We start from the raw sequence: 8,669 nt of genomic DNA on the forward strand, positions 1-8,669 counted from the left end.
CCACCACCTGACAATAAAAAAAAGCAGCTTCAAGAAAAAAGCAAGCTTTAAAACGGTGTGGCTTCGTTGAAACTTGCCCCCCGCAACGCCCCAGTTTGGCTTGGCGCGCGGTCGCTTCGCTGTTTCTTCTCTTTCTGTTTCTTTTTTTTTGTTTCCTTCTTTTCTTACGTTTCTATTTCTTTTCTTTTCTTTTTTTCTTTTTTAATTTATTGTCTTCTATCCTGTATTTAGACAAAGTCCATTGCATGTTGCAAAACATTTCATTGTATGTTAAGGAAATGCTCATCGTATAATAAAAATAAGTTCATCACGCATTACAAAATATCCATTGTGTATTAGAAATTGTTCAACGAACATACAAATGTTCACTATATTTTTATAAATCTGTTCGGTGTATATTACATGAATGTTCAATGTGTATTGAAAAATTGTTCAACATATCTCTACTATTAAAGGAGAATCTGCAGTCATCGTGATGGTTCGACTCCCCACCGGTATGACTCCGCGCGCAAAAAGATCGCAGGAGCAGCACACGTTCCCTGGAAGCGAGCCTTCCTTCGCGCAATTAAAAGAAAAAAAAACAACCACGACCCACTATCGTCCCACGTCCCACGTATCCTCTCCCAGTTTCCCCCACCTCTCGCTCCTGATCCATCTCTCTCTCGATCTCGTGAGAAAAATCGCCGCCACCGCCGCCACGTCACTCGTGTGCAACTGCCCATCTGCATCACCGTCCGACGCTCGTCTCGGTCGTCGTCGCGCAGCCAATCCACGCCGCCCTTGTACGACCTGCTTGCCTCTGCCACCGCAATAGGCGTCGGTTCCATGGACCATGCCGCCGATGACTTAGGAGGTTGACCCCTGTGGGGAAGCTGGCGGGAGGCCGACGCTGTCGAGGCGCTCGCCGCCGTGTCCGCCGCCGCGAGGCGCGGGTATGCGGCGGCCTGCTGGCAGGTGGCTGCCAGGGCCAGGGCTATCGGGTAGGAGAGCGACCACAACCGCCGGTTCCTCAGCTGCTCGCCTCGGCTTTCCAGAGCCTCACTGGTGAGCCCGTGTATGGCACCAGCGCCGCAGTATTGGGCGCATTGGGAAGGTTTTTGTGGCCCTTACCGTGTTCTTCCCGCTCGACGAGGAGGCCCGACGCTACATTGCCTCCCCGACATCTCTCAAGACCCTCGTCTCGGTGCTCTCCCATGGTGACCTTGCTGCGTGGGCCAGCGCCGCCATCATCCTCTGTGAGCTCCCCTCAACCCCCGACCGACACACCGTCGACGTCATCTCGAGGACGCCCGGCGTGTGCAGCGCGCTCGTCGGCCTCATCAGGAAACCCATGTCCCCGCAGGCCACCAAGCCGCGCTCGTCATGGCCTACATCTCGTCTCCGGCAGCAACCGCACGGCCGCCTGCTTTGCCGAGCTAGGGGCAGTGCTCGTCGTTGTGGAGCTCGTCCTTGACGCTGACAAGAGGACTAGCGAGAAGGCACTGGCCGTGCTGAACGGCGTCCTGTGCCGACACCGGCCTCGAGTCCGTGTGTGCGCACGCGCTGGTCGTGGCGGTGCTGGTCAAGAAGATGTTGCGCATGTCCAACATGGCCACGTGGTTCGCCGTCTCTGTGCTCTGGCGCCTCCTGCCGTGCCGCGGACACTGGCGCCGGCGCGTGCTGCAATGAGGCGCTGTGTGTGGGCACCTTCGAGAAGCTGCTCCAGGTGGGCTGCGGCGGCGTGACCAAAGATCGGGCCAATGAGCTGCTCAAGCTGCTCAATGGTTTCAGGGACAGCGTAGAGTACATCGAGACGGTGGACTTCAAGGGGCTCAAGAGGCCATTTTGATCGGTATGAATGCTGAATTTTTAGCATCTTCTTTCACCCTTGTTTCGATTGTATTGGGAACTAGATTCGATGTGTGGATAAAACATACTCCAGGATGACTAGAATTTTTTACCCCATAACTGGATACTCGTACACAAAATGATCAACACAAAAGAGAACTGAACATTGTCATGTTTATTTATCTTCATAATTTGAAAGTTATTTCATGTTATTTACGATTTTGAAGTGATCCACACATTATAGAATTCCATGAAGAGTTGAGAAACATAAGTCTATTTTTGTGGTCATCATGATGTTGATAAACTCCTATATGCCTCTTTTTCTGAGTAGTATGCTCCAATTTTGGGGTCATCATGTGTATTGCGGCTTCAATCAGATTCAGTTCCTCTCTCTACACGTTTGGAAATCGATCATGCATAGCAAGACAGAAAATCTATTTTTAATTAAGATGTCCATAAAAAACATTTAGTTGGGAATATTTGAATAATGGAGCAAGATATGTACCCTTGCCTTCTCCCTGAAGAAATGATGCGCGTTGTGAATTAGGTCAATCTCGAACACCATGTTTACTATTCAGTAGACCAACAACGTGCTCTTATCATATTTGTGCATCCTTACTATTTTTTTTATTAAAAAAAGGATATAAGTACGACGGTGGAGAGCTTAGAATATATTATGTGTGCACGTATTCATCCAGTGGTGCGCTCACTCTTTTTCCATAGAAGCTCAACCAGGAGAAGCACCTAGGCCTGTCACTTATGGACATACCTGTTCATGCATATCAGAGGCAACACTCACCCTATTTCAACAAAGTGATCATACATGGGCTTTTTCTAGATGCAAGGAAGGTAGTGAAAGAGACGATGGCATAGAAAGTTAAGGACACTTCTAATTTGTAAAATATACATTAGGGGTCTCTTTTACTATTTCACGTTAAAAAAAGAGTCATGATAGAGAAAGCAACGGGAGAAAGAATTGGTAGTTGTTGATATATCGATTAATATCCATCATGTTTGATATGCACTTCTGAACTATAAGAATGACCGATGTTTTTTTTAAGTCTCATGGCAATGCACGGGCATTCAACTAGTATTATAAAATGTTCAATGCGTATTCAAAAATTGGTCAATGCATATATTCATATATATTTTCAAAAAAGTTCATCATATATAAAAAAGGTTCATCGTGCATTACTGAAAATGTTCATCATTTATTTAAAAAGTCCATCATATAATAACAGTAGGAGGCTAATCAATCATTTGTTTCATGGGCGCGCGTGGGCCACGTGGAGTGCGATTTGGACTGCCCATGTTGCTTTCGGCCGGTTAAAAGCGCGACGCGACACGACAAGTCGGCCGGTGAGCAGGAGGACAAGTCGGCCGTGCTTTGCTCTCCCTGACTCCCTCCCACAGCACTCGCGACTGAGTGCTCTTTGTTGATTGCCATCGTATTTACCGTGGACGGCGGTGCGGCAATATTGGATTCGTTTCTAGTCCAGCGGAGGGCTCGCTTCTACGTTTTTTTTTTGTTTTTTTTGCGGGGAAAAAGAATTCATTAATTAAGTGGCAGCCATGTCTGCATTATAAAGGTCCGGAACCTCATCCGGTCCAGAGTGAAGCCACACCGCAGTGCGCTTCTTTATTCGACCAAAGTTCGCTAAAAAATGACTAACCACGTTTTGTTCACGCCTCACAAGCTTAACTAAGAATTCATCATGTTCCCAAAGACGCGAAGTAATCTCGCGGATCAACATCATATGCTCCGACCGATCGCCAGTACCTCCTTCAATTAGTTTTACCACTTCTGCGCAGTCCGTTTGAATCACAAAAGGCAGCTGAGACCAATGGGTAGTCAGGGAGATGCCTTCTGAACATGAAGCAAGTTCAAATTCTAGTGGTGATGCACACTGCCTTAACTCACGGCAAGACGAAAAAATAATATCTCCATGTTCATCCCGGAGGACCATGCCAGCTCCTGCAGTTTCGTCCTTGGCAGAAAAGGACCCGTCGATATTGAGCGCAGCCCAGCCGGCTGGCGGTGCCTCCCGTCCAAGTGCTGATGGCTTCTCACGCTCTACTTGTGATAAAAATTTCCTGCTATACAAAGGTGCAGCCACCATTTTTCCTTTGATGTGATCTCCATGAGGGTACGCCTGGATGGCTAGCAATGAGTTGATATAGCTGGATAGGAATCTGGTCGAGGCTTCGACCGGCGGTGGTCGTTTGTCGTGGACGATCTCATTCCTCACATGCCAGCAACGCCAAAACGTCATGAGCGTATACATCCGCTCCTCTGGTGACAAGTCCGCGAGCACATGAAAAAGCCACTCTGGCCCAGTGTGCATGACTTGACGGATGTCCGGACTATTCCATTGCCGCGCCATAGCTTGCCACAAGGGGATCGCATGAGGACATCTGCAGAGAGCATGAAAAGTGTCCTCCGGTTCAGTAGCACAAACAGGACACAAGTTAGATACTTCAAGGCTACGAGCATGTTTATTAGTCCATGTGGCCAGACAGTTCGTCGCCACCCGCCAAGCAAACACACGCACATGTTCAAGGCTACGTTTTTTTAACATCAATACAGACACAAGTGCTCATATACACGCGCATACACTCACCCCTATGAACATACACATGCATACACGCACACCTTACCCCTATGAGCACCAGTGGCGTAGCTAGGGGGTGGCCAGGGTGGTCCATGGACCACCCTGGAATTTCCCCATAGCTTGTATATAGTGTAGTAAAAAAATATTTCTTTGAAAATAAATAAACGTATGTAAATATTTCTATTGATGGACCATCCTGATTTATTGGGCTGGCTACGCCACTGATGAGCACATCCAAAAGACTGAGCCGACATATCATTTTGGGATTTACGAAACATCGACGGGAACGTCTCCTCCCACTGAATGCGCATAGCTGGAAATCCTGAAATAAATCCAGGGCCGGACCTGGGGCAGGGCGAGCGGGGCGGGCCCCTCCTAGGTATATATACGTGGACATACAGATACAGGTCTTCCGTCTTCAAGCGAAAAAGAAAATTGAAGCCAATCTCAGAGTCAGCGGCAGGAGCTCAGCCTCTTGCGTGCTAGGCCTAGGAAGTAAAAATAGATACGATGGGCCTAGCCCATGTTTGCACGTACGTGGAGACTGGGTAGGAATCAAATGGAGGCGAGTGCAGAAAGTGCAGCCAGACTGAACGAAATTCTTGAGATCTATGGTGAGGCTTCTGGACAGTGTGTAAATAGAAGCAAGAGCGCAATTTATTTCAGTGCCAACACCCCAGCAAATCTCAGGCACAACTTGAAACAACTCCTTCGAGTAGAAGTTGAGGCTTTTTTTGAAAGGTATCTTGGTCTACCCACTGCCGTAGGCAAGATTACCAGCGGCACTTTTGAGCATCTGAGTGACCGGGCGCGAGGCAAGATGAATGGTTGGTCAGAGAGGCTGTTTGCTTGTGCCGGAAGGGAGACACTCCTCAAATCTATTGTGCAAGCGATCCCGACTTTCAGCATGAGCTGTTTTCTCTTGACCAAAAAGGTGTGCAAAAGCTTGACGCCGAGCATGGCGAAGTACTGGTGGGGGAGTTCACTGGACCGTCGATCTTTGCATTGGATTGCTTGGGACAAGCTGGCTACGCCCAAAACTAATGGGGGAATGGGCTTTCATGATATGCGGATATTTAACTTGGCTCTGTTGGGGAAACACGGATGGAGATTCATGACTAATCCTACTTCCCTTTGCGCCAAGGTTATGAAAGGTAGATACTTCCCCACCTCTGATTTCATGCAAGCTACTGTTTCAAAATCTTCTTTAGCTATCTGGAGAGCGATAGTGGCAGGACGAAAAGCACTAAGCACAGGGCTTGTGAAACGAGTGGGTGATTGTACATCTATTCGGGTGTGGGAGGACAAGTGGATATCTTCCACCAACACCATGTCTCCCTTACTACGACGAGACAACACAACAGTTCATACTGTTAGTGACTTAATTGATACTTCAAATTGGTCATGGCATAGGGATCTGGTACGGGAAACCTTCATTGCTCCTGATGCTGAGACTATACTGAACATACCCTTGCGTCGAGGTGGAGGAGATGATTTCCTAGCATGGGCACATGAGAAGTCAGGCATCTACTCTGTTAAATCGGCGTATCGAGCTCTGGTGAATCAGAAAGAGCGACTAGCTCTAGAAGAGGGGCAGATTACCGGCACTTCAGCGAACCAACAACAGATGTGGAAAGATGTGTGGAAGCTCAATGTAGTCCCAAAAGTACGAGTTTTCTAGTGGCGTGTTTTGAGGGGGATTTTGCCAGATGAAAGCACCCTGAAGCATCGCCATATACGAGAGATCAGCACCTACAAGGTATGCCTTGCCATGGAGGAAGACCTGGAGCACACACTTCTGCTGTGCTCCCACGCACGCCGCTTCTGGGAGGAAGCTCGGCTGCTTTTTGACATAAACGTCCCACGGTTGCACCCCCACACATGGGCCAGGGACATCTTATGCGACCAACGATTCTCAAAGAAAGAGCGGGAGATCATTATTACCATAATGTGGGCCATCTGGACGTCTCAGAATCGCCTGACACACGACAGAGAAGGGGCTGACCCAGCTAGCTCCATTCGGAAGATCAGAGAAGACCTTGCCATTCTCGATCTCCCGCGACAGCAAAAACCGGTGCTACTTGGTTATGGCTGGCAATCACCAGAGAACGCCACCATCAAGATCAATACTGGCGCAGCAACACACCTTGATGATGGTCATGCGGGAGCTGGTGGAGTTGCTCGATCTATATCGGCTCTTAAAGGTGCATGGTGCAAGCCAATTCCCGGTGTTACGGATCCTCTCATCGCGGAGGCCATAGCTCTCAAGGAAGGAGTGTTATTTGCTACTTTACGCGGCTACATGCATGTCATCATGGAGACCGACTGTCTAGAGGTGGTCGATCTGGAACTCACGTTTTACCGACCGGTCCGTGATTGCACCTATCCTAGCAGAAGTTGAAGAGCTAGCTCTTAGTTTTAATTCCTTTACCATTCAACATGTAATGAGATCAGCAAATGGTCCCACACATCTTTGTGCTAAGCGAGGTTGTTCGCTTAATGTGACTGAAAGCTGGTTGGACTCTACCCCTAGCTTCCTGATCAGCAGCCTCCTAGCTGACTACTCGGCGAATGCGCGTTTGTTGAATAAAGCTCTCAAATTCCCTCGCAAAAAAAAGGAATCAAATCGTTCTCTCCTCATCAAAAGAAAAGGAATCGAATCGTTCGATTCACTAATCACAATTTCCTTTGTCTGAAAAAAACTAATCACGATTTCCTTTGTCTAAAAAAACTAATCACGATTTCCTCCTGTAACTTCGGATCGTTCGATCCTTCCCTCACCTTTTGCCTGTTCCGTTTCAACTCTGCATCCCTCGCTGCACGGACGACTATGGCGGCAGGTACTTCTCGTCGCGCCCTCTTCCCTCGCCCGTTCTTCTCTCTGTTTCTTTTCTTTCTAATCCTGATTTGCAAATTCTCGATCGATCAAACAGGTTAATAGGGAATTGTTGATAGGACGCTCGAATCATTGCACACACATAGGCAGATTAGATTTCAGAGAGAAGATACTATATTAAATTACTATGCCCTAGCAGATTTTGTCATCATATTAGATGATCTTCCGTACTTAAATCTAATTTTTTTAATTAGCTTTGTGTTAATTCTAATAACTATGTGTTCCTTTCAATTTCATCAGGGTCATTCGAGTTCGGGTAGAAAGTATCCATTCGGAAGTGATGATAAAAGAAAAAGGAAGAATGAGGCAGATGAGAAGAAAGAAGCATTGAGCTGATCCATTTTTAAATATTATAAGAGCGATATTTACACTTCAAGAAATCCAGACGAGTTGGCGATAGTTCTGGCCGATGACCATACTAATGTCAATCAGAAAGATGATGGTCATACTCCTACAGAAGAAAATGTTAACATCAACGTGGGGTGATAACAATGTGAGTGATCATGAGCCCATATTTAACTCATCTATGGCAATCTGCTAGTGTTGATGAGGAACCGGTTATTACTGTTGATATTTATGATCCAAGCAATTGGGGTAGTCTTGATAACCAAGCCAGAGACATATTAGTGGAAAAGGGGCCTAAAAAGGAAGAAGAAAACACTAAATATTCGTTGGATGAAAATTCATGATTTTTTTAAAAACGCTAAAACACTCAAGAAAAATGAGCAATGGAGAGGTGTGTGATAGGAGATGGTTAGTTTTTTCAAAACACGCAAAAAAGTTGTTCTGTTGTTGCTTTAAGCTTTTCAATTCCGATAAATGCAAGAGTGCATTTGCGGCCTGAAATGTCAATCGGGCAGTGGACAACACATCTGATTTTGGATGATATGCACACTGATTTTGGATGCACTTAATTGTTTTCTTAGATACAATTATATCTAAAAATAATGATTACTAGTTAGACATTTATACTAAGGGCCCCGAAAGGCCCCGGATTGTTGTTTCGCCCCGGGCCCTGAAATCTCAGGACCGACCCTGAATAAATCCAGGAATAAATGAAACACCAGGATTTGAACCCTGATAGGCTGGGGATACCACAGTCCCTCTAACCATCCAACCACAGGTTGGTTCGCAGGCTCGCTTCTACGTTGAGATGTTGGCACATGCACAATGTTTACCGTGAAAGATTGTAAGGCTGTTAGCGCTTTGCTTCCGTCCGGTTTCAAGGCGCCTTGTGGCATAGCGACCAAGCTCACGCTGCGGGAAGGAGCCAATTTCCGTCGCATCATCCATCGGCATGATGTCGTCTCATGCAATAGCCGTAACAGTTTTTT

General features: G+C 46.9%; 2 pseudogenes; both read left to right on the plus strand.

Annotated features, from left to right (window-relative positions):
• Positions 1 to 3,513, plus strand: part of LOC123076753 (U-box domain-containing protein 20-like) — a 4,515-nt pseudogene extending 1,002 nt beyond the window's left edge.
• A 1,485-nt stretch (positions 3,514 to 4,998) lies between these two features.
• LOC123076764 (uncharacterized) lies at positions 4,999 to 7,671 on the plus strand (annotated as a pseudogene).
• Positions 7,672 to 8,669: the final 998 nt, after the last annotated feature.

Source organism: Triticum aestivum, chromosome 1B (assembly GCF_018294505.1).
Source record: "Triticum aestivum cultivar Chinese Spring chromosome 1B, IWGSC CS RefSeq v2.1, whole genome shotgun sequence".
In the NCBI taxonomy this organism is placed as follows: domain Eukaryota; kingdom Viridiplantae; phylum Streptophyta; class Magnoliopsida; order Poales; family Poaceae; genus Triticum; species Triticum aestivum.